Source organism: Cyprinus carpio, chromosome A13 (assembly GCF_018340385.1).
Source record: "Cyprinus carpio isolate SPL01 chromosome A13, ASM1834038v1, whole genome shotgun sequence".
Lineage (NCBI taxonomy): Eukaryota > Metazoa > Chordata > Actinopteri > Cypriniformes > Cyprinidae > Cyprinus > Cyprinus carpio.
In genome coordinates this window covers 15,319,203-15,345,939 of record NC_056584.1, presented here as the reverse complement: position 1 = coordinate 15,345,939, position 26,737 = coordinate 15,319,203, and the positions used below count along the sequence as shown (strand labels likewise).

Here is a 26,737-nt window from a genome sequence, read left to right as displayed (position 1 = left end):
ACATAATTCAATTTGATGGAAACTTTGCATACAGTTAAAATATATGTAAATAAATAAGCATACAGTAGAATAAAAAATCAATGTTAAAACCTGTTAATTGGTTAAAAAGGTTACCTTGTGATACCTAATGATTGGTTACCTATAAAACTATAAAAAAGGACATTCTCAGAAGTCCTAAATAGTTTTGCCACTTTTTATTTTTGTTTTGTTTTGTCACTTCTAAGCAGTAATGTACATTGTGGTATTTTGTGTTTCATTCTCTGTTATTTATTTAATTTTATGTTGGCCATATTTTTTTGGACAGGCCACGTACAATTAATTTTTAAAGTTATTTCTAATGCATCGTGTTGTTTTCTATGGTGCCACCTGCATTATTATGGTGGTTATCAAATTGGCATTTTAAGAAGATGGTTATAACATTAACATTGTTGTTTAATAAAATATACAATTATAAGTTTAATGGAATATAATTTAAAGTGTGTATTTTTGGTTTATATACTTTGTATGAGCTGACCGCCATGTCAAAACATTCTCTCCAATTCAAAGTGAATATTATAGTTGTTAATTAAAATCCGCTCCATAGCACAAAGCTTAGCATTGTTTCATTTGTATCTGTCTGTAATTAACTCTGAATTCTTTGTGAAAGCTCAGGTACTCTCAACGTTCAACAGCAAATCTCCTCTCACTGTTGTGACATACACTTTTTCTTATTCATTGCTTTGTTAACCTTGAGTTAGGTAGATTTTATCCTATTAAAAGTGTAGAAAGTCAAACTTACTTTTTTTTCTATTCCTGTAGACAAGCCGTGTTCAAAAACACATTTTTTTTTTTTTTAAATGAGGACAATTATGCATCTGTGCCTTTGACACCAAGCTAGATTTCAGCACAGAATACAGAGGGTAAATTGGCCTATTTCAAGCAAGGATCTGACATGTTTGGAGTCAGATAATGTGCGTCAAGGAGTGGAGGCCCAAAGTGATTAAAGCTAGCCCAGACATAATTATGTCAAACTCTGCAGTTGTCCTAAGCCCATTCTAGTTGAAAGAGATTCCTCTAAAATAACACCAGAGATGAGAAGGGGGAAAGGAAGGTGAGAGAATGTAAGAAAAAGTGAAGGAAAAGGGTTTTGAAGTGGTTTGCCACATTACTGAAGTACCCTCTACTGACCTGTCTAATTTAGGTGAACAAGGCACCTGCTTTGAAAAATATTGTAGCCATTTTTTATGGAGCACCACATTGCAAAGAAAAAGGTCAGCTGATATATTATATGTCTTAATAAAACTGATATATTATTTGTCTTAAGATTCTAATCTAACTTCCGTAGTGACACTTGTTTCAGTTCATAAAATACTTGTTTTGTGAATTCAGGTTTATTATTCTCTTAAATTCTCTGGTCTTATAGACTGGCTAAGCTGATGTTTAGCTGGTTTACTTAGGCAGCCAACTGAAAAATGCTCAAAAATTAAACACTTAAATTGTATTTTTATTTCATTTTATTTTATTTATTTTTTGTCTTAGCAGTGTGAACATCAGACAAATCATTCATATATTAAATAAATAGTTCACCCAATATAATATAAAACTTCCGTAATTTACTCACCGTCATGATGACAAAATTTTCATTATTTTTTTTATTTTTTTTTATTTTTCAGATTTTTTTCACAAAATAAACAAAACTTTCATTAAACTTGTTTATGTAACTGCCGTTTATGAAGTGAATAAATTAATATAGTGGAATGAAATTTCAAAAATGGATCCATTAGTTCATTTGTATGTGAAAATGAGTTTAGCCACTAAGTAAATATATAAACCTGTCATAATAATAGAAGCTGATAATGGAGCGCTGGCTGTATTCTTTCATAGGTGTCTTTCTTACAGTCTGATTTCCATATAAAAAGGGATGGCGAGGCATAAGGGTCAGTCTCATTTGAGTCTGAGATGCATTTAGTCATGCACCTGTGTGTCCAACCGCAGGTTTATTACAGCACACACAAACAAATTAACGAGGCAACTCTATCACAAGCTATTTCAAAACCACTGCTCGCACATAGCATTTTATTACCTCATTTGGCATGTCAAGATCTGTGGGAACAGAGAACATAATCAAGCATTACCTGTATTTATGACGCTGTGATATAAGGGTGAATAAGCCATCGATCAATATGCAAAAGAGGCTGTAATTTTTAATTAGCAAGGGATCAGATTTGAATGAACAGCTTTATTCCATGCCAATGCAGGGGGAAAATGTGGGAAAAAAGATGTTGTGATGGTCTTTTCCTGGGCAACTGAACAGAGAGCTCTTATCACTGGCAAGACTCTATAAAGCAGCTAAATGAATAATCATTTGTGAGTTAGAGAGAGGGTCCTTTTTTAACAAGCTCAAATTGAATCTTGTAACACTGGCAGGTGGAGATAGAGAGAATGGTGGGATGGACTTGAGCAGTATTTTATAAGAATTTTAGAATGCCGACATTAGTTAAATGTTTCTGGAGTCATCATCTTGGTTCTTTTATAAATAAGTGCATCTGTGGAGAAAAATAAAATAAAATAAAATCACAGTATGTCGTTTAGCAAAATAATAAATTAATATTACATTAAATTGTATTGTAAATAAATCATAAATCTATTGTGTATATTTTATTATGTATAATTTATTGTAAAAAGTTTATTATAGAAGATTTTTTATCAAGTATTTAAAAAACTTTGTCCATTAATTCAAAGTCAGTATAACTAGCAATATGGAGAAAGCCATTTATATCATAGAACTAAAAAAAAAAAAAAAAAAATAGAAAGATTAATTAATTATGATGTTTAATTATGATTATTGATTAATTGTGATTGTTTACATTATGTATATACACACATATAAAAAAATTTTCCAAAAATACCACATTGTGCTCTCCCACAATAACACAAAAGAATATTATATAAAAAATTTTTACTTGATGGTTACATCACGTCAGTAATTAAATATTTAGTATTTAGTGTTTTAACTGAATCTTTAAGAGGTTTTTGCTTTTTTATCACTTGAGTCATTCTTATTTGTCTTTGACCCATTTGTAGTGTTTAAAACATTTATATATCATGTCATTTATATGATACTCTAAGATACTTTTTATTTGCATTGTGATTTGCAGTTACAGTAGCATGAGCATTTGATCTGCATCTGTGTCGAGTGTCTATAGAATCTGTTTATGGGCATCTACAAAGAAGGAGAGTCTGTTAACTCATCTCTGTGGATATATGTCATCAGAACATATATACAGTACACCAGCTGTTTTTGTGTGGCACTAACCTGGCCAGGCATTTGAGAGCTGGGGAGGGTCTCATTGCGTCACTCCCAGGTGGTGGTGGAAGTCATATTGCAGGAGACGCAGGACGAGCCGCTCTCATATCCGACTGTTTGTTCTTGGATAGGCTGTCGGTCCACACTGATGAGCCATCTGGAAAGGGTTTGGTGCCATCTTCTATAAAAGCATGGCCCTTTATGAGCATGACCTTAGGCTCATCATCACTCTTGTACTGTACGGCCATAATAAGAATATGATACGCCAAGCTCATGCCACAGTGCGTTGTATTCTGATGGCATCTCCCTCACGGCGGTAAATACTCGGTGCCAGGCCCTGATTGAGTTCAGTGTTTACAGAAACAGTCAACTTATACCTTATTCTCACATTTTATTTCTTTTTTTTTTTTTTTTTTTTTTTTGTTCCAGTTTATTCAGACCCCCTTAAATTTTTCACTCTTTGTTATATTGCAGCCATTTGCTAAAATCATTTAAGTTATGATTATCATTTTTTTTTCCTCATTAATGTACACACATCACCCAATATTGATAGAAAAACCCAGAATTGTTGACATTTTTGCACATTTATTAAAAAAGAAAAACTGAAATATTACATGGTCCTAAGTATTCAGACCCTTTGCTCAGTATTTAGTAGAAGCACCCTTTTTATCTAATACAGCCATGAGTCTTTTTGGGAAAGATGCAACAAGTTTTTCACACCTGGATTTGGGGATCCTCTGCCATTCCCTCCTTGCAGATCCTCTCCAGTTCTGTCAGGTTGGATGGTAAAAGTTGGTGGACAGCCATTTTCAGGTCTCTCCAGAGATGCTCAATTGAGTTTAAGTCAGGGCTTGGGCTGGGCCATTCAAGAACAGTCACAGAGTTGTTGTGAAGCCACTCCTTCATTATTTTAGCTGTGTGCTTAGGGTCATTGTCTTGTTGGAAGGTGAACCTTCGGCCCAGTCTGAGGTCCTGAGCACTCTGGAGAAGGTTTTCGTCCAGGATATCCCTGTACTTGGCCGCATTCATCTTTCCCTCGATTGCAACCAGTCGTCCTGTCCCTGCAGCTGAAAAACACCCCCACAGCATGATGCTTCCACCACCATGCTTCACTGTTGGGACTGTATTGGACAGGTGATGAGCGGTGCCTGGTTTTCTCCACACATACTGCTTAGAATTAAGGCCAAAAAGTTGTGGTCTCATCAGACCAGAGAATCTTATTTCTCACCATCTTGGAGTCCTTCAGGTGTTTTTTAGTGACTTGCACTGAGGAGAGGCTTCCGTCAGGCCACTCTGCCATAAAGCCCCGACTGGTGGAGGGCTGCAGTGATGGTTGACTTTCTACAACTTTCCCGACTGCATCTCTGGAGCTCAGGCACAATGATCTTTGGGTTCTTCTTTACCTCTCTCACCGAGGCTCTTCTCTCCCGATAGCTCAGTTTGGCCGGACGGCCAGCTCTAGGAAGGGTTCTGGTCGCCCTAAATGTCTTCCATTTAAGGATTATGGAGGCAACTGTGCTCTTAGGAACCTTAAGTGCAGCAGAAAATTTTTTTTGTAACCTTGGCCAGATCTGTGCCTTCCCACAATTCTGTCTCTGAGCTCTTCAGGCAGTTCCTTTGACCTCAGGATTCTCATTTGCTCTGACATGCACTGTGAGCTGTAAGGTCTTATATAGACTGGTGTGTGGCTTTCCTAATCAAGTCCAATCAGTATAATCAAACACAGCTGGACTCAAATGAAGGTGTAGAACCATCTCAAGGATGATCAGAAGAAATGGACAGCACCTAAGTTAAATATATGAGTGTCACAGCAAAGGGTCTGAATACTTAGGACCATGTGATGTTTCAGTTTTTCTTTTTTAATAAATCTGCAAAAATGTCAACAATTATGTGTTTTTCTGTCAATATGGGGTGTTGTGTGTACATTAATGAGGAAAAAATGAACTTAATTGATTTTAGCAAATGACTGCAATATAACAAAGAGTAAAAAATTAAAGGGGGTCTGAATACTTTCCGTACCCACTGTATGTCACCGACTAGATAATCCTTTAAATGCTTTTCTTGTTTGACTTTCCATCCTGTAAAAATGTATCCAGTAATCCTTTGAGTTATCTGAAACTTTTCTTCACTTTCTTTGATCATTTTTAGGGGAAGTTAAAAGAAGTCACTCACTTTTGTGTACACTTTGAGATGAGGTTTATTAAAACAACATATATATATATTTCATTGGATTCACTCACTCGCCCAAGAGAGGCTGACACTCATATTTGCCTTTATGAAGACTGCAAGAAGACATCAATGCCTCTGCTCGGCTTTGGAGTTGTTTGTTTCCTGTATTGGTGAGGAGCACTTTGAAGAAATGGTGTTTGAAAGCGTCTGTCTGTCATTAGTTGTTTTTATATTCCTGTTTGTAATTCTTTATTTTTGGGGTAATAATACTATACGCTTATACCCCCCGTTTCGTGGTTGCATCAGCTGTGTGAGTTTTCTCATACATCTGTTCAGGAAGTACAGTAGGTAATATGCAGGGGCCTTTCAAAAAGTCCATCACAGGTTTATGTCAGCACTAAACCTCAGCCTGTTATTGGCTGTAATTTTCTAATCTTCTTTGTTCTAGTATAATATTCATTGCACAAAATTGTGCGGGTGAAATATTAGCCAATGCTCCAGTCACATTATGGCAAAATCAACCTAAGCTCCTTTAAAGAATTTATGAAATTTTAATAAGCAGTGTCACATTTGAACTAATCATACACAGAAAAGCTGCCCACAAAGCCTGTCGTGTTTAGTTTTGAAATCCACATGTTAATTGTTCAGCGAACGCCACTATGAAATATTGTATCTTCCTACTAGATGTTATTGTCACAGTTTGTTATGTGCATTATGTAAACTAAGCAATACACCAGCAACTGTCTGCAAAGCTTGACAATATTGAAACAATTGTACCTAAATTCCCGGACTAATAAAAAACAGATTACAGTGTGCCGGCACATGGAGATCAGTGTTAAATCGTTATGGTCTTGAATGCTGGGTCATGCTGATTTCCATAATGCATAATCTCGCCACATGTCGGCCTGTGGCTTCTATCGAGGGAGGACACTGGCTCATGCGTGTCCTTCCCCACCCCCTAATGAAGCTGCACTCTGTCTGGGCCTCTTAAGAGAAACATCGCGATAATGAACCACCCTGCTTTTTCTAATCTGTCTAGATTACCAAGATCACAGTCCTACATGCAGCCAATTACATACATGGAAATTGAATAGATGACTGTCCTTGTTTCGCTCTTTTTTTCTTCCACCTGTCTCTTCCCCCCCATGGGGGTCTGTCCTTGTTTCGCTCTTTTTTTCTTCCACCTGTCTCTTCCCCTTTTAAATTTTACTTGGTGATAATGTGGGTGAATTCTGTGCAGAAATGAGTATCACTATGCACTACTCACACCAAAGGCAGAGCACTTTAAGGGAGCACCGTAGGGTGTTAGAGTATCGCGTGTGTCCTTTTGGAACATCCTACATGGTCAAAAATGGTTTGGTGATGATGAAACCGTTCAGAAATTTTAGAAAAGAAAATGTTACTAAAAGGCTGAATTGTTCAGAAAATAAATAAATAAATAAATAAATAAATGAATAAATAAATGTTTAATATAAAAGCTATTATTATTATTTAACATAAATGGAACAATTTCTGTCCACCAAATCAAAGCCAGTACAGAAAGCCATTTTGTAACATTTTGTCATGTAAATCTTTTTAATTATTTTTAAACCATGATTATGTACAATTTAATCATTATTTAATAAAAATAAAAAAGTGTATTTTATTTTTGTTTAATCAAGAATATTGTGAATATTTTGGGTAATCAATAAATAATAATAATAAATACTGTTTGGCACTTTTTGATGAAAAAAAAAACACATAAAATGACTTTGCTTTTGTGTCTCAATTATACATTTAATCAATTTTAAATATAAAAATCAATAAATAAAAAGCAAAGTTATTGCACTCTTTGTTGATGTAACAATATGTAAATCTGTACAAGACCAAATCCCTTTTAAGATAAATAAGCTTCCTCAAATTTGATCAAGAACAAGCCACTCATAATCAAAAACAGAAAAATAACTTCCTTGAAGTGACCATTGCATGCACCCTTCAGCCTTGTGGATTGACGATTCACAAAGGAGTTCAGTTGTGCACTTTTTTTTTTTTTTTTTTTGGAACAGCTCTTTGAGTAACATCCCCTTCCCACAAGTGACCTTCAAGATCATTAAAAAAATAATAATAATAATAAAAAAATTGTCTGCAACTGCCCTAAATATGTGTCTTTTTCTCTATGCATCTTCCCTCTCTGTCTCTTGCAGTTCTTGTAATTCTTTAATTCATTCTCATCCCTCTCTTTTCCTCTCACTTAGTCTGTCTCAGGATGGCTGTTTTGAAATGTGAGACCTGGGCTTTTATTCTCTCTCTCACTCTTACACTCAGACTGACTTTCTTCATCTTCCTGTGCTCATGTTCAGGGCTGCTTTTTATTTACATTAGCCTGGCCAAAAGCCATTGTAGGACGTTTCAAAACCAGGAGCACCACAATGGCTCCTTTAAGCTGCCACCCAAAAGCCGTTTGCAGTCAGGGCTAAGAGGATTTGTGACGCGTCTGTGTATCAGCCTCTTCAGAAATAACAGAGCCACTTTCCTCAAGCTTTGGACAAAAGTCAAGCACCACTAAGCAGAGAGAGAGAGAGAAAATATATATTTGAAAAATTTTATATTAACCTTTTTGAAGTCCATCCAGTTGTATAAAGTCCATCCTATGGATGTAAAATTGTCGTCTCATTGTAATATCAAGGTCACAAAATGACAGTGGCAAGGTCCTCTGATCATAAAGCTCTCAACATCAGCATTTAACTGACCAGACATGGTTCTTACCCACTTCCGTTCTAAATATCTCAGGCGTTATTTCAGGGTTTATTTCATTCTCTTGTCCACTCAGCTCTGTTTAGATCTAACACCAAAGATTTCTCCCTCTTGACATTCTACATGTCCCTTTATGATGCAAATGCTGAGACTGACATCCTATTTTGGTTGCATCTGAGAGTGACAGATTTCTGATTAGCTGCTGCATTTATATTTGATTTAATCTGGGTCAATTTGCAGAAGAGTTAAGATGTCAAACACTTTTCCTTCCAAGCTCATGGATATGAGGGCGTTCAGGCATGAGTATCTTTCTTTCTTTCTTTCTTTCTTTCTTTCTTTCTTTCTTTCTTTCTTTCTTTCTTTCTTTCTTTCTTTCTTTCCTTTCTTTCTCTCTCTCTCTCTCTCTCTCTCTCTCTCTCTCTCTCTCTCTCTCCCTCCCTCCCTCCCTCCCTCCCTCCCTCTACTGGTTGTCTTCTGTCTTTTCTTATAATAATAATATGTTTTCATTTGTTTTAATTCAACACATTCTTTTGTCACAACTAAATTTCATTGTGTTCAGTCAACTTAAATTTATAACATGGAAGAAACTATTTGTGTTTGGACTTTACTACTAAGGTTTGTTGCATTAACTGAAACTATCTAGTTGCCAGAATACTGTGCATTATTATAATTTTTTTTTATTATTTTATTATTTATTTTATTTTTTTAAGGAAAGGCTTGATAGAGTTTTATGTTCTATTGTGTGAGGAATTAGATGAGTTAGTTTTGTTAGAGCTTTTGGTATTTCCATTTTGCTTAAAGGTAGGTTGTGTTATAGGTTGAGGACAGATAAATGTTGCCGTGAGCAAATGACTAGTCTTTTGTGTCTTGCTCATCCCATATATTACATATAGAAGAGAAATGTCTTTTACATATATTTATATCACATTTTGTTACTTTGCAGCCTGAAATGAAGACAAATAAAGTTTTGTTTTATCTAGCTGTATTTACTCAGTGCAGCTTATAACATCCAAGTGAAAGTTACAACACCAACTTTTCAGAAAAAAAAAAAAAAAAATCAGAATCACTGAGCTGGAAAAAGGATCATCCGCTTGTGTCAGTACTTTGTTGAACCACCTTTTTCTTTAATTACAGCCTTTAGTTTGTTGCAAAATGTCTCTAGTAACTTTGCAGATCTAGACTTTGCAATATTTGCCCTCTTTTCTTTGCAGAACTGCTCAAGTTCAGTTAAATTTGATTTGCAGTCTTCAAGTCATTCCACAGACTTTCCACGGGGTTTAAGTCTGGGCTCTGACTAGGCCATGTAAGGACATTCACCTTTTCCTCCTTCAGCCACTGTTTGCTCAGTTTTGCTGCGAGCTTTGGGTCATTGTCATGTTGGAGGTTAACCTTCTTCCCATTGACAACTTTCTAGCAAAGGGCAGCAGATTTTCCTCAAGAATTTGGTGGTATTTTGCCCATTCCATTTTTTCTTCTATCCTGACAAGTGCTCCAGTCCCTGCTGCAGAGAAACACCCCATAACAGGATATTATTACATGGGTCTGTGGAATACTTGATTCTGATTGGTCAGTCGCGCCATCCAGCGGTATGTTATTCCCAGATAACAACCAGTAAATTGAATAACACACCACTCATCAAGGTACTACGAGTTATCTTGAACGGTACTACTTATATGTTTAATGAGTCACTCCACTATCGTTGACTGTGTGGTGCCATCTTGTAACTGAAAACACTTAACTACCACGTGTTACAATGTAAGACTTCAGCATTAATTTAAACATATATGGTAAAAACAAATATTTTTAGTCGTGTAATAAGCGGGATAATGTACATCCTCTGCTTCCCGTTCGAGGTCCTGATCACCTTGTCGGGGTTTATTCTTAGATAACAACCGGCTGGATGTACATTATCCCATACTTAGCACCTCCATGCTTTACTGGAGGAATGGTGTTATTTGGATGCGGGGCTGTATTGGATTTCCGCCAGACATACCATTTGGCTTTGAGGCCAAATATACTTTAGTCTCATCTGTCTCAGAATTTTCAAGGTGCATTTTGGCTAAACTCAGTCGTGACTGCATGTGGCTTTTCTCTTGCAAACCTCTCATACAGTACAAGCCACATTTGTGGAGAATTTATGATATCGTTGTCACATGCACACAATGACCACTCTTTAACCCTATTTGGATGGTAATTGTTTCTCAGGGGGATGTAAGTTATTTTCACCATTTACAAGGGTTAGTAAATGATTTAATTGCCGTCCGAATCCAGGATGTCGTTGTTTTTCTCTCACCACCGCCGTAAAAATCCCCGGCCAAATTACCTACTGTTTTTTGACAAACAACAAGGTTGTGTGGTAATTTAATTGCCATCCAAATCCACGTCTCTGAGTTTACAAGAAATCGATTAAAACTTCCATGCTTAAACCCTTTTTGAGCACTCCCGAACACCGTAAGGTATGTTAACTGTTGTACTTCGGTGTAATTTGCATACATATTTATTTCTGAAATGCTGGAAAGCATTTAAAAGAACAATACTTCATAACTGCTCACAGCGACTGGAAATTTATTTATTTGTTTGTTTTTTGTTTTATTTCTGACATGATGGTGTTATATATTTCACTTGTATGTTAAAGTTGCACTAAATATAACTGGATAAAATAAAATCTGTGTCCATCTTCATTTCAGGCTGCAAAGCAACAAAATGTGATAATTCTATTCTAAATGTAGTTATTTTTTTCCTTACCCATTTTATATATATATATATACAGGTCCTTCTCAAAAAGATAAAAGTTCATTATTTTCCATAATGTAATGATAAAAATTAAACTTTCATATATTTCAGATTCATTGCACACCAACTGAAATATTTCAGGTCTTTTATTGTTTTAATACTGATGATTTTGGCATACAGCTCATGAAAACCCAAAATTCCTATCTCAAAAAAATTAGCATATTTTCATACGACCAATAAAAGAAAAGTGTTTTTAATACAAAAAAAGTCAACCTTCAAATAATTATGTTCAGTTATGCACTCAATACTTGGTCGGGAATCCTTTTGCAGAAATGACTGCTTCAGTGCGGCGTGGCATGGAGGCAATCAGCCTGTGCACTGCTGAGGTATTATGGAGGCCCAGGATGCTTCGATAGTCGCCTTAAGCTCATCCAGAGTGTTGGGTCTTGCGTCTCTCAACTTTCTCTTCACAATATCCCACAGATTCTCTATGGGGTTCAGGTCAGGAGAGTTGGCAGGCCAGTAAACCATTTACCAGTGGTTTTGGCACTGTGAGCAGGTGCCAGGTCGTGCTGAAAAACAAAATCTTCATCTCCATAAAGCTTTTCAGCAGATGGAAGCATGAAGTGCTCAAAAATCTCCTGATAGCTAGCTGCATTTGACCCTGCCCTTGATAAAACACAGTGGACCAACACCAGCAGCTGACATGGCACCCCAGACCATCACTGACTGTGGGTACTTGACACTGGACTTCAGGCATTTTGGCATTTCCTTCTCCCCAGTCTTCCTCCAGACTCTGGCACCTTGATTTCCGAATGACATGCAAAATTTGCTTTCATCCGAAAAAAAAAGTACTTTGGACCACTGAGCAACAGTCCAGTGATGCTTCTCTGTAGCCCAGGTCAGGCGCTTCTGCCGCTGTTTCTGGTTCCAAAAGCACACGCCTGTGCACAGTGGCTCTGGATGTTTCTACTCCAGACTCAGTCCACTGCTTCCGCAGGTCCCCCAAGGTCTGGAATCGGTCCTTCTCCACAATCTTCCTCAGGGTCCGGTCACCTCTTCTCGTTGTGCAGCGTTTTTTGCCACACTTTTTCCTTCCCACAGACTTCCCACTGAGGTGCCTCGATACAGCACTCTGGGAACAGCCTATTCGTTCACAAATTTCTTTCTGTGTCTTACCCTCTCTGCTTGAGGGTGTCAATGATGGCCTTCTGGACAGCAGTCAGGTCGGCAGTCTTACCCATGATTGCGGTTTTGAGTAATGAACCAGGCTGGGAGTTTTTTAAAAGCCTCAGGAATCTTTTGCAGGTGTTTAGAGTTAAATAGTTGATTCATATGATTAGGTTAATAGCTCGTTTAGAGAACCTTTTCATGATATGCAAATTTTTTGAGATAGGATTTTTGGGTTTTTCATGAGCTGTACGCCAAAATCATCAGTATTAAAACAATAAAACACCTGAAATATTTCAGTTGGTGTGCAATGAATCTAAAATATATGAAAGTTTAATTTTTATCATTACATTATGGAAAATAATGAACTTTTATCACAATATACAAATTACATCAAAACGACCTTTATCTATATATATATATATATATATATATATATATATATATATATATATATATATATATATATATATATATATATATATATCCTCATTTTTCCACACACCACTGTTGATTTACCCTGCAGTTGATGTCTCATTCTTTTATTTCTGACTGAGTGTAGTTGTGCTGGATGGAGCTTATATCTGGAATGAATTTGTGTAGGAATGCCAGTATCGCAATAAAACTCTCTGACTCTGACGGCCCAGCACTCCAGGCCACAACATTAATCCTCATTTTCTCCATACTTTCTTTTACTTTTGATTTCTCTCTCTCAATTTTTCTCTCGCTTACTCTTGTTTTCCTCAGCTGGTTACACAAAGCAGATGGCTGCAGTGGCCCGAGTCATCACAGCACTGACGTATGGACAGTCTAATCGAATTATTACAGTTCCTAGTTCATCACAGAACAGAGCCTGATGTTTACTTCTCATATATTTCTTAGACAACTATACATATTGCATGAATGTTGCTATTGGGTTTGGGATATGTGGGTGTTTATTTTTCACTGCCTGCTTGTTTATTTGTTGTTGTGTAAACTGTTTTTTTATATACTTCCAATATTTTGGCTTGTTTTGTTGCATTACTGATAGCTTGTGCATTATTTTTCATCCACTGTAACATTCAAATTGTCATTGATGATGTTAAATGCCTTGCTGGAGAAAGTCAGTTTCTGTAAATGCCCAAACTTTACTTTTCTGACCTATTTTGGTTATTTCAATTAGCCTTTGGAACATATCCTGCAATACTGCAAGGATAACAAACAGTTATTGAACACAAGTTGATCTAAGTTTGGGGCATGTTGTCACAATATATAGTTCAGGTTATCACAATAGAACCTGCAATTAATGAAACAGCAGAAATGTAAAAGGGAAACTGTCAATAAATATAAATAAACAATTTAAATTTCTATTTTAATACATTTAATATATTTTAATAAAATGTAGTGAATTTCTTCATGGTCATGATGCTACTTTGGTGTTTAAGAAACATGTATTAATATCATTACAATAAAAGCATGAATTTCTTCTAAATAAATAAATACAAAACAGAAGAAAAAAAAAAAGACTGATGACTGCTGACATGATGTGAACCTTTCAGTTAAAACATGCATTCAGTACATTCAGGAATTCTGTTTGGAGGAGAAAATATGTTAGTTGGAAACCAACATACTAAAACTCTGCTACATATTTCAATCACCTACTACTGTTATTTGCGCATTCCGTTAGTGCATTCAGTGTCACACCTTATGATTACACCTCATGTGTCTTCATCTGTGTCCTCCTCTTCCTCGTTTCCTCATTTCCCCCTTCCATATTGTGCTGCCGCTCCCAGTCTTAGCAGGAACCACAGGGGATCTTGTTTATTTACTCTCTTCTTGGGAATCAAAGCTGTCGCAATCACACGCTGCCAACTTTATGCCCATCCACCCACCCCCCATTCCCTGTTTTGTGTCTTCCTTTCCCCAGACACTTCTGCCTCCCACTTCCATCACTGGGGGGTCTTGCACGACGAAGGGCCGATGGCCAAGCAGGGCTCACCAGTCGCCGATAAAGCGTGTGGAAGTCTCACATATGGAGTTTGTTGAGTGGAGTCGGTGACAGAGAATGAGCAGAAGTCCCGACGGTGTTGATTTGTACTATGGCAGGGACCCCCATGCCTAGTAAGACCTCAGACACTGCATAGTGTCTGACACCACCCTAATACAGCATATGGAAATGAGGCATGCATATGGCTGCAGCTAGGTGAGATCTGACCCCCGCTTTGAGGGAGGGTTGTAAATCAGTCTCAGTAGATATGAGAATATTGCGATGTGGAGGTAACGCACACAAAGGTGCTTCTTCGCTTGTATATTTTATGTTTGTAGCCCATAGTTTCCATTTGTTTTCACATTCTCATCTGAAATCCTATCATGAGGCTGTAATAATGTGAGGGTATGTGTGTGGTGGAGAGTGTGATAAAAAAAGAAAGATTTTGAGTTTGTTTGCATTAGCTCTGGAGTAGATGAATCACTATGTGTGTTCTAGTGCGATATATTTGTGAATGTGTGTAATAAGGGAGTTCACAGAGAGATAAGTGTACCACATTGTAATATTCATGTTTGGTCAGGTTTTAACCACATGAAACTAGGCATGAGAAACATACCAAATGGATCTCAAAAGTAGGAGGGAAAAACAATTTAATAAGTTTACCCTATAAAGGTATACTCTGCCCAAAATTAAAACCATCATCATTTACTCGCCCCAAAGCCGTCCTAGATGTACGACTTTCTTCCTTTTCTCAGATTAACACGAAAGAAAGAAAGAAAGAAAGAAAGAAAGAAAGAAAGAAAGAAAGAAAGAAACTCTTTAAGAAGAAGAAAGTGTAAAGAAAGAAAAAGACCAAGACAAAGAAAAAATGTAATATTGTAAACTTGTCAATGATTTATCCACTGGATGATTTATTTTTAAAATGAAGGTTCATCCAGTGTTTATTGGGAAAGTCTTTTACCCTACCAGAGTGTACCCAAAAGGCAGATAAATGTTTCAGTTTGCAGTGTCTAAGACCAAGTGGACTAGGGCTACGTTGTCAATCCGATTTTTTGAAAAAAAAAATGTTGCAAAGGAAAAATTTTTTGATCAAATTGTAATATTGAACGTGAAATGGACCCAGAAGTGACAATGTACTCAACGGCCAACGACGTCACTCGTTGTTCAACGTTAAACATGGACCGTTTTTTTTTTTGCAATATTTTTTTTGTAGAAAACCCAACGGAGCCAGCACAATTTTTTCTCAAAGGTTTTTGGGCCAATGAATTTTGGGAGCAGTGTTAGCAACGTTGGTGTGGCTAGAGTCCAGCCAGGAGTGGTTTATTGGCTTTTGACTTCAACGATGATTATGACGTGGGAGTTATAAATGACGTACGGGTCGGATACCAAATTTCAAAAAATGGATAAAATATCGCAGATACCACATACCCAAGTGGCCTGGGTCACATTTGAAAAATCGGTCACATTTGAAACAGATCGGAAAAATTGCAGACTGTCAGGGTACAGGTCAGGAACATAAATGGATAATATTTGTATTAAAACCTATGAAAATGAATCATTCACAAATCTGGCACTTGAGACTTGTTTCAGTGGAACATAAATGGATAATATTTGTATTAAAACCTATGAAAATGAATCATTCACAATAAGATCAGTAACATGCATTTACAAAATAGATGGGGTGAATTTTCATTTCATGCCGACTTTGCATGCAAGGTTAAACATGCAAAACTCCTATCATCAGTTGTTGATTACATTGCATCTCAGTGTTTCTGTTATCAGATATCTATTCAAGTAGGTTTAGTGTTTGGAGGTAGAAAAATTATTAGCTTGTCATAGCTCATCGTAAATAGATGTCAATGAAGAATCTCGATCACAATAGGACAACAAATATTCAGTTTCCTTTAGAGGAAGTTGTTACTTATGCTGCTCAGCCATCTCAACTAGAAGACTGTGTCAGAGCAAGACTGATGTATGTGTGTGTGTGTGTGTGTGTGTGTGTTGGGATGGGGCCATCCTGCAGCCCTGACATTGTGTGAGCTCTGATAGCGCTGTGTGTTGGTGACCACTGATTCATCTGATGGCATCTGCCTCCAACGTGCACTACACACATTTTCACGTAGCTGCAGGGTCACAATCCTTGAATGTCAAAGATCTTTTAGCCTCTATTCCTTCCAAAATATCATGAATAATGTCAGCCTTCACATTAGAGAATGTCCAAAAGTCTAACAACTCGTCCCGACAGTATCAAATCTATCACACACAGGCGCCAGCATGACCTGTTACATAAATCATATGGGAAAGAGCGGGGCTGGTCTCTGTCATTGATACCGTGTTGTCACAATCCATCAGAATTTCTGCTACACCCTTCTTTTGGGTCTGTCTTTCCTTGGATATCTCATTTACAAAGAGTCTGGAGACTATATGCTTAATTACTGGATTGGATTGGCTAATGCTGATTAGGAGCACACGTATTTTGTACCAATGAAAGGAACAGGCCATATGATATAATGACCCAGAATGTCATATTTGAGTATCTCATATAAGATTGTTCTCTCACTATTTTTGTCTTTATTTTTTATTTTTTTTTAGGATTAATTTGGATCAATTCATGGATGTGCTTCTCCATACATCACTGTATAAATGGAAAATGAAACAGATGGTCTCCCTCCCTTTCCCTCTTCTGCCATGAATTCGGGAGAAAACGGTGCCTCCTGCAGTATTGATATTCACCTGTGGACGAGAAAGGCAGTCTAATTCTCCATGTTGAGTAAAGGTTTAGGCGTTTGTGTTTTTCCCTGATGGGTGCTTTTTGTAAGCGAGTGCCTCTCCTCATCCGTCGTGGTTAGAAGAGTTAATGGACTAAATGCAAGAGATGAGATAGGAATTCTCCTGTTTTCTACTTCCTACTGTTTTTCCCATTGCCTGGCCTGGGCTGTTAATTTAGGAGAGAACCAGATAAATTAGAGTCATGTGGTCATATGCGATATTTGTTTTTGCTACACAGCTGCAGGTACCCATAAAATGCTCCGAATTTATTTGATTTCGACAGAGGCCTCTCGCTCTAATTTAACAATCTCGTTGTTTCTCTTCGCACAACCAGACCCGGCTAATTATTTTATCCCCTTAAAAATAAACGTGTTTCTGAATCTCTTGTGTGGGTAACAGCCTTTGCAAATAGACGGGAGCAGGTTTCTTGATTTTCTCTCTATTGCTGACAATTTTCCTTCTCCTGGTTAACTCCCTGTGAAAGCAATTTGCCCCCATACTCAGGAAAGGTAATGAGCAGATGGTACCATTGTAAATGATGATGCGCCCATAATAAAGAGTTGATAAACACAGAATTACAACAGGGTGGTGGGCGCTAAACAGCACGGAGGTCTACCGAGTGGCCTATAATGTTCTGTGCTGCCTGTTGGCGCCCCGTGGCATACCTGAAACTTCCACTCCCGGCTTTCACTTTCTCTGCATGACAAGCGTTGGCCATGTTGAAATGGACAAATCATGGAAAATGGGATAAAAGAGTTCAAGTTATACTCTAAGGTTAATTTCAAAGACTAACATAAGTATTTATAAAAACAATTGGACATATCATATAAAATGTGATTTTTCTTGTTGTGTTTGTTTTGAAAAAGAGTTGAAAATATGCTCTAAAGTTAAGACTAGCCTAACTATTTACTAACTATTTATGAAATCAACCAGGCAAACCACAGAAAATTGTTTTGAGGTGTTTAAGTAAATTTTAAAGAAAAATCAAGAAAAATCTTTTTCCCCCCTTCGCAGTTAACTTTAAAGTATAACAATGAAAATCTTAATAAATAAATAGACAAATAAATAATAGAAATAGATAAATACATAAATCAATACATACATACATACATACATACATACATAAATAATAAAGGAGTTCAAATAACACTGTAAACTTGAATGCAATGTCTAACTTAAGCATTAATGGAAACGAATCAAGTCGCTTTGAAATCTGTGAAATGTTTGTAATGTCATCCATGTGCATATCATGATATGGCACATATTCAGTATTCAATAAATTCACCTCCATTGTAAAAAAAAAAAAAAAAAATTAAAAAAAAAAAAATCTTTTAAACTATGCTAAACCGGACAGGTTATTTAATCAAGAGAGGTCATTTACATATTAGAGTCTTAAAGGTACAGTACAGCCTATTTAATTAAATGATGAGAGAGGTAACACTAAATTACAAGTGTTTTCATATAAGACAACTTGACTAGCATTATAAATGGGGGAAAAGTAAAGTATATGAGTATGGTAAAGCTGAGCCGACATTCACAGAGTGGGGGGGGGGGGGATTTGTTGCCCTCCGACAGCTGATGTTTCAGCCACATAAATTGCAGCAGCTTATAAAATGTAGTAGTTTCATTTTTAGTGAACAGTATGCCATAAACTTCAATGAGACCTGAAATGGCATTATACTTGGCTGCATCAATCACAGAGATGTTTTGGAGTTGTGTCAAATGACTCGAAGCGCGTGGGAGTTCTCATTAAGCCACTAGTTGTGTGTCACAACATATGAATTTCAGTGAGTTTTACATGGTATTAACACCTTGGGGATAATTAGATATTTATATAAACAAGAAAATTGGGTATTTACAGTGAATGTTGAAAGTATAGATGAACTCACAGCACAAACGGTACAGTGAATGTAGAGTCATCGGAGATGATTAAAAAAATAATGGTAATGTTTTTGTCAGCCACAACATCCCTTAGCTGTTTTTACAGCGGAAACAAGCGCGATCGCGCACTCATATGCGCTCAGACGTGAGAAACGTCTGCGTGTGGAAGCAAACATCTCTCTTTGAGGTATTTGCAATGTAGCGGAGGAGGGCTGGAAGCTGGAGGGCAGTTGAGTCTCTTTCATGTGCTGCTGCTTGGATCTTATGGCCTGGATCCCAGCTGAAACACTTGACGTGTGGAGCTAAGTGCCCACTAATTTCCCTTTGGATCTCAGACCATGATGTTGAAGTGTCTGTCTCGGGCTGTGTGTGTGTGTGGATGTGTGTGTCCTTCCCTAAGCTGTCTCTTAGCAGGGGATTGCAGCCAGAGCCAATTCTGTGTGTCGCCCGTGCGCTGTTTGTACATCACTCCGCGGAGACATTCAGATATCTGTGTACCGTCCTCATTTATTTCTCAATCTATAATTCATGTATTTACTCGTTTGTTTGCCTACAGATATGACATGCTACTTATGTTTTCTGTTTGTAGAGATATATCAGAGATGTCCAAGAGAAAGATCTAAGTTGTTGCAAACGGAAGATGAAAGTGTGTAGAGAGTGATTTTTGCATGAAAGGGTTTAAGACTGACCCAGAAGGCCACAGATCAGTGCATACATTAATGGATGTGTAACTCACTGTCCGGTGCTCATGCATATTACAGTGATCCAGAAGATAGAAGCTAAGCCCTGAGCAGCGTGCAGTACTGCAAGCACTTTGCTGAAGTTTTTGCCAAACTTCCCGTTTTGCTCCTTGCAGACAGCCTCTGCAGCAAATGATTTTTGCCCAAGATTCAAAGATTTGCAGTGGCCTTCCGTGAAGGGATCAGAACTTTTAAAAGCACTTAAAAAAATAAAAACAACCACAAGACACTAAAAAAAAAAAAAAAATACTTTAAATTTAAAGGTTCTTTACATGTAGTAACAGTTCTATTTAGAACCATTCATGCTGAAGAACCATTTTATGCTGAAATGGTTCTTTGTGTTAGAGTTTAAGGTTCTTTATTCTCGGCTTTTTGTTTTTGCACCTTTATTACTGATTTTCTGGAGCTCAGTGATCCAGCTACACAGACTGTCAACACACTCTCAACAGGTAAATGATTTCATTCTTTATTTTAAATACAAACTTTTTTTTTTTTTTAATTGTAACTGGTTTCCAAACAAACATGTTCTTTTCTCTTTTTAGTTTTTTTGGTCGCATGTAAGTGTGAGCAACTCTGTTAAGCTGAGGACACTTCTCTCCTCTTCTCCACTAACAGAGACATAGATAGTGTTATTAAAAAAAATAACAAAAAAAAAGTAAAAAAATATATATATATTATATAATTTAACACTAGAATTCTCTATTCTATTTCTATTCTCTCTACTTGTTTTATTTTTAATTTTTATACAAATAATAATAATAACTTGACCCTCTAACACTAGCTCTATTTATTCTATTTCTTTTCTGTGTACTTTTTACTGTTATTTTATAATAATAATAAAAAAAAAAAAAAAAAACGTGCCACGTGTACTGCATTAAACTTACCGGGACTTGTCACAACACTTATATATGGTTGCTCTTTTGTTGTTTTGTTTGCTTCTATTTCTATTTAGCAACAAAAATGGCCTTTTCTGGTACTGTTTAGAACCATTTTTCCTAAGAGTGTATGGTTCTTTAGGGTCTCATAAAATGTCTGCAACATAAAAATGTCTCAGTGGTCATGTAAAAAAAATAATCTAATCCCTCAATGGTCGTGTAAAACAACACCCTTTTTACCTTGTTAAAAACAGATCTGTTCACAGCGACCCGTTTCAGTGCATGTCTCTTTAAATGATAATGAGCTACTGCTCACCCCACCCCTCTCTTCAGTTTTTTGTTGCCTTACCATCAAAAACAAAACTAATCCACTGCGTCCTCAGTGGCTCTCATGTCAGGAGAAAATGAAGACTCTGTTCACTTTTACATCCAACTACAAAACAACTACACATCTTAGTCATTAACTCATAGCGGCTAATGAATCACACTCACACATTCACAGAAAATGGCTTACTTTCATGTTCAAAAATAAGGTGAGTAGCTCTGATCACATGACCTTGCATTATCTCAGCAACCTCAATCTTATTGTTTTTTTTTTTTTCACTCGTGGAATAAATTAATTGTAACTGACAAATTTAACAAACCTAAAATGTTTGATTTTCGAGTAATATATAAAGCCACAGACAACCAGTCCATGTCATATCAACCAGTGCAACATCAACAATTAATGAATTTAGTGCTCCTTTAACGATGTGACAAAGAGTTTACCTCCTCTTCTTCAACATTAGGTGACTGCTAATATACAATGGTAATGTTTTGGCAGCGTTCAGTCCCAGAAGATGTGCGAGATGCTTTAGAGTGTCTTGGTACTGTGTCAAGATCACACAGATGAATAAAAACAAGACCAATAACATTCATCCCTGCTGGATTTCCGAAGGTCCATTAGCGGAGCTGGCCAGCTGTCAGTCCTTTCCTCTCTCTCCCAGTGAAGCAAATCACTAGGCAAAGTTTAATGCAATTAAAAGTGTGCGGCGTCCAGGCCCTCGATTGGGCAGGTAGCCTATGTTGGGGATCTGTAGCCCTGTGAGCCAGAGCCTGGCTACTGACAGTAATTAGCACATGCTAGTCATTAACAAGCATAGATCAGGCAGAGGCTCATGTGGCGTGCTGCCATGGGGGTGACACGGATGGGTCTGGTCTCCTCTCTCTCTCTTTCCATAACCAGTGTGACCATTGGCTCAGTGAAAGTGGTGAAGCCCAGCCTCTGTGCTGCCGGCCCCTATCGCATGGCTTTCATTACTGAATTTCTGAAATCTGTGTAGATTTATGAAAATGACTTTTAAATGCAGCCAGTCGCTTTGAGGGCTGAGACCCCGGTCGGCCCTGGAGGGGACCCCGCTGTGAGGTTTTAATGAAAGATCATAGTGGCCCTCCAAGACTGTCTCAGCCATACACCCCGAAAAGCCCAAAATAATCTGTTTTACTTTTAATGGCAGCCATTTTATATTCATTAAGATCAAAATGCTGTTTTTTTTTTTGCAGGCAAATTGCAAAGCTATTCCACTCACAGCTTGAGAAGGCAGAGGCCCCACAGCTTTTTATCTTGCTCATAAGTAAGCATGGGCCTAATGTGTCTAATGTGCTTTGATGGTGCAGAGACCTTCACAGGTGGCAGAGGGAGGTAGTCATCAAACTCACAAGTCAAATCAAAATATCCACTTCTCCATTAGATTGTTGCTCTCTCTCTCTCTCTCTCTCTCTCTCTCTCTCTCTCTCTCTCTTTTACATCTGTCTTCTTTCTTCCACTCCCTTCTCTCACTCCATTATTTCTTTGCACTCTGTCTTTTGTTTTTATTTTCTTTCCTCTCATGGTAGCTTGTTTCCTTTTCTTTCCCCCTTTTATTTTCATTTCCTTACATTTCCTTCCTTTACCTTTCATGCTCCTTTCATTTCGTCTCGTCTCATCTCCTTTCCTTTTTTGCGTGTTTTTTTTTTTATTTATTTATTTTTTATTCTGGTCTTGTTTAGTCTCACCTTGTCTCCTTTCTCTTTCTCTTTCTGTTCCTTTTTTTGATTTCCTCTCAACTCACACTTCTTCTTCATCACCCCCTTTACCCCCTTCCCTATATTGTTTCCTTTCCTCTCGTCTTACTTTGTCTCATTTCCTTTATATTTCCTTTCCTTGTTTTCCTCTCCACTTGTTTTCCTTTCCTTTCCTTTCCTTTCCTTTCCTTTCCTTTCCTTTCCTTTCCTTTCCTTTCCTTTCCTTTCCTTTCCTTTCCTTTCCTTTCCTTTCCTTTCCTTTCCTTTCCTTTCCTTTCCTTTCCTTTCCTTTTCCCATTCCTTTCCTTTCCTTTCCTTTCCTTTCCTTTCCTTTCCTTTCCTTTCCTGTCCTGTCCTGTCCTGTCCTGTCGCTTTGTCTCATCTTGTCTCATTGCCACTCCTTTTTCTTTTTCTTTTCCTCTTGCCCCACTCCTCATCATCACTCCCCACCAATTACTTACTTCCCACCCACTACCCCTCTTTCTCCTCTAGCCTGCTTTCGTTCCTTTCTGCTCTTCTCCACTCCTGTCCTCTCTCATGTCTTTCTCTCAACTTCCTACCATGAGTTCATGCTCCATTTTTGCAGGTGCAAGAAGTTATAATGATTGACTCTGACACATCTCTGTATAGTCGCATCAAACAGCCACCGCAACAGCACTGAGGACCTATATTTACCCATCAGCTTCTCCTTGTTATGGTAATTAGAAACATTCCTTCACTGGCACCCATTAAATCTTAAATTAGCAATGAATTTAGACAATTTCCATGACAACTTGCTTCCACTGGTTTGTTTAAGTGTGATTGTAATGATGATTTTTCTCTGTTGTGGAGTTGGCTTTTGCTAGTATGGTCACTACAGTGTGTTGTTGTAAGTTATTCATTGGCCCTATCACAAGAGGTCATGCTTCTAGTTTCTGCTGAATGCATCTATGTTATTCTCAGTGAAAGTCATCAACACTGTTTGCATTTTCTTGTGTTATTTCTCTGCCCTTTAAATCAACTGTGTAATCCAATGTTGTCGCTGATTAAAAGCATAATCAATATTTTAAAGTTTGGAAGTGTGGTCTTTAGCACCAGATAGCATGTGTTAAGTTACACTCGCAGGAGCCTTCGTCGTGCACGCTTGAGTTACTCCCATTGGCCAGCAGAAGGCACAGTTGTAGCATACCCAGATTTAAGAGGCGCACCCCTACACCCAAGTCCAACCCCACCTTCTCAGCTTGAGGGTACCGAGTCCGGCCAGTGACCAGACCAGACAGTGACCACTTCACAGTCCCAGTGGCTGCTGGGGAAATCCAGTTTGGTTTCATGCCCTAATCTTATGTAGAGAAAACAAAGAGCTTCTATGTGCAAGCTACCTCCAAACGTGCATTTCTGTGAAAGTGTGTGTGTCTGGCATGGATAAGGGAATCTGATAACCTTCTTTCATTCTGTGGGTCTTAGGGGTGAGGTGAGTGTGTCGGGCCCTGCCAAGATGCTGTTTAATGGGCCTCTTAAAACACTCAAAAGGCAGACACAAATGTGTGCACGGGCAAAGGGCCAGCGCAGGCTCAGACTGGGTTGTGCACTGATCTCAAATGGGGGAAGGTTGTGAAGGAATGTTTAAGGACAAAACTGTTTGAAGGAGGAAGGTATGAAACAAGAGTGAACGGAAGAACATCAGGAGAAACTGAAAATGAGGAACTGAACGAGTCAATGGGCAGACAGAAGCAATAGTGAGAGGGAGGAGAAAAGAAAGAAAGATCAAAGTGAAAGCAGAGGGAGATTAGGAGAAAAAAAAAATGTCTGTGTGAGGGAGTTGTTGTCCACTTGAATCCACGAGCAGAGCACTTTCCCACCTGTCCAAATTTAGGTGAATAATGAAGTAACAGGAGACAGATGTAATCAGTTCAAGTCTCACATACTTCTGATGAAAAACGAAATGAGAAATCCCATTTCGACGTAATACTGTCTGTAATTTGATGAATAAATTGCAGTGGGTAAAAATGTATAGCATTAGCAGTGGCGCCAGTGTTACATGAGCTTTGAAGGGACACATCTCCTCCCCAGCAAATGGTGTGGGTATAAGCTGTTATGTTTTAGCCAACCTTTAACACTAAGTTATTTCTGCCATTGACAGGTAAATTGAGAAAAATTCCTGGCCGTAAATACTTCTGAATGGCCAAAAAAGCTAATTTGTTAATTAGTTTTAATAATTAAATATATTAACTTAAAAATAAATAGTCAATATTTTTGTCTAGCTGAATTATTCAGATGCATTTTTGTTATTAGTTTTAATGACTTAACATGAAGAATATTCCACATATGTGTTGGCTCAAAGTGTTCTGGAGAGAGAGAGCAAGAAAGAGAGAGAGAAAAAAAAAAAAAAAAAAAACTTTAAGCGTCCTATAAATATATACTTTTATATTTAGTAGTCAGTTTGTATGTTTTTGATTTGATATTATACACTACCATTGTTTTAGTTTTAATCAAAGGATCCTGAAAAGTATGGATAATAAATATAAATGCGCATTTGAGCACCATATAAGCATAATAAAATGATTTCTGAAGGATCATGTGGCACTGAAGTCTGGAGTAACGACTGCTGAAATTTCAGCTTTGCCATTAAAGGAATAAATTATGTTTTAAAATATTTTCAAATAGACATTTCATTTTAAATTGTACACAATTTCACAATATTACTGTCTTTATTGTATTTTTACTGAAACAAATTCAGACTCAGTTAGCATATGAAACATCTTTTTATGTTTTACAGACCCCAAAATTATTTATGTATATTGCTATTTTATGTCTTTGTTTCTTCAAGGATATCCATTCTTGGATTCCAGCTTCCATTAGTTCTCACAGTTTAATGTATTGCAGAAACAAGAGCTGTACCATAAAATCATAAAGAACATATAAATGCTAAGCCAGCTTTATCAGTTTACCAACAAATTAGTGTAACAAAAAAGTCAAACAAAAACATCTACGCAAAAAGACATACAAACCAGAAATAAACCAAAAGATCAAATAAAAATAAAAAATAGATAAATAAATAAAAAAAAGAGTCCAGACCTAAACAAAACGTAATATCTGTTTTGATATGGAAATACTGAGACATTCACATCTTCAGATTAAATATTAATAAAGTACTGTTTTTTACGTGTCCTTAATATGCATTATGTATTCTTTTTCTTCCATTCAGATCAGGAACAGAGTAGGAAAGAACAAGAAAATTCAAAATGGTTGGATCAACTCTCATCTCACTTTGACACCAAAGCGAGATGTGAGGTATAATAAGGCAGCTTTAATTATGAGCAGATGACTGTCAGAGAGCACCTTTCCTTTCCTTTTTTTTCTTCTTCCTGTCTTGATAAGACACAAGCAGGCAAAGTGTAAGCAAACTGCAAATAAACACACGCACACACAATTGCTACTCACAAAGATGTATGAAAAACAACAACCCCTTGTATTTAAGCTGAGCATCTATATATGTGTGTTTGTGTGGATAATGCATTTTGACAATGGCTGTAAAGTGGAGCAAGTGTCAGGCCCTTGTGTGCAGGTCATCACTCCTAATGCAGAGTGTGTCATCAGTTCCTAGGACAACAGCAGAAATGATGTGACGGATACATATGAAACAGGCATCATGCATAAACATGGTGTCCCGTGGCAGGAGGGAGGGGGATGAGAAAGGGACGACGGTGCCAGGGCCGGGGGGTGAAGTGACGTTGACACTGGGATATTGCTTCACAGGGTCTTAGCTTAGATGGCACTTCAACCCTGTTTATTATTCATGAGCTTTGGGGTGGTGTAATAAGCCACACCTCAACTGGGCAGTGATGGATCGTGACAGCGTTGACGGAGAATATATCACCATTAAGATCAAATGCACCTCTCTAGCACACTTCAGAGCCAAACATATGCACACACACACACACACACACACACACATACACAAAAACACACACACACACACACACACACACACATACACAAAATACTGGATTGCTGCTATCTGACTCTATCAGTGCCATCAAAAAGAAAAACAAATATAAGTGTCATCTCACTCCATATTGAAGAAGGTCACAAATAAACTTAACTTATGCCTCATACTTTTGTGTGAGAGACTGTGTTTATTAGGGTGGGTGGTGTATGACCAAAATCTTTAAGTGTGATTAAGAAATATCACATGAGCAAAATTGTTGTTCAGGTAATCAAAATCATGCTGATATGGCTTTTTTGCAACAGTTAAAAAAAAAAAAACAAATTAGTATTTGGAAAATTGTGTTTTAGACTCAGTATTGTAGGGTAATTTGTCTATTTTTGCAATATCAACAAAAATTGTTATAAAGAAAACATAGCATCCGATGTTTTTATGAGTAGAGTTTAG

General features: G+C 37.3%; 1 long non-coding RNA gene across 5 annotated transcripts in view; it reads left to right on the top strand.

The window, feature by feature from the left end:
• LOC109058721 overlaps window positions 1–26,737 on the top strand; it is a 261,589-nt gene that overhangs the window by 107,500 nt on the left and 127,352 nt on the right. The window contains exon 4 of one of the 5 annotated variants that reach the window (XR_006161506.1): window positions 16,650–17,322. The exons of 3 other annotated variants lie outside the window; for them this stretch is intronic. This is a non-coding gene — a long non-coding RNA (uncharacterized LOC109058721). Of the gene's footprint in view, window positions 1–12,838; window positions 14,835–16,649; window positions 17,323–26,737 lie in introns of those variants that run through there. One more of the 5 variants, XR_006161507.1, reaches the window with a different exon arrangement.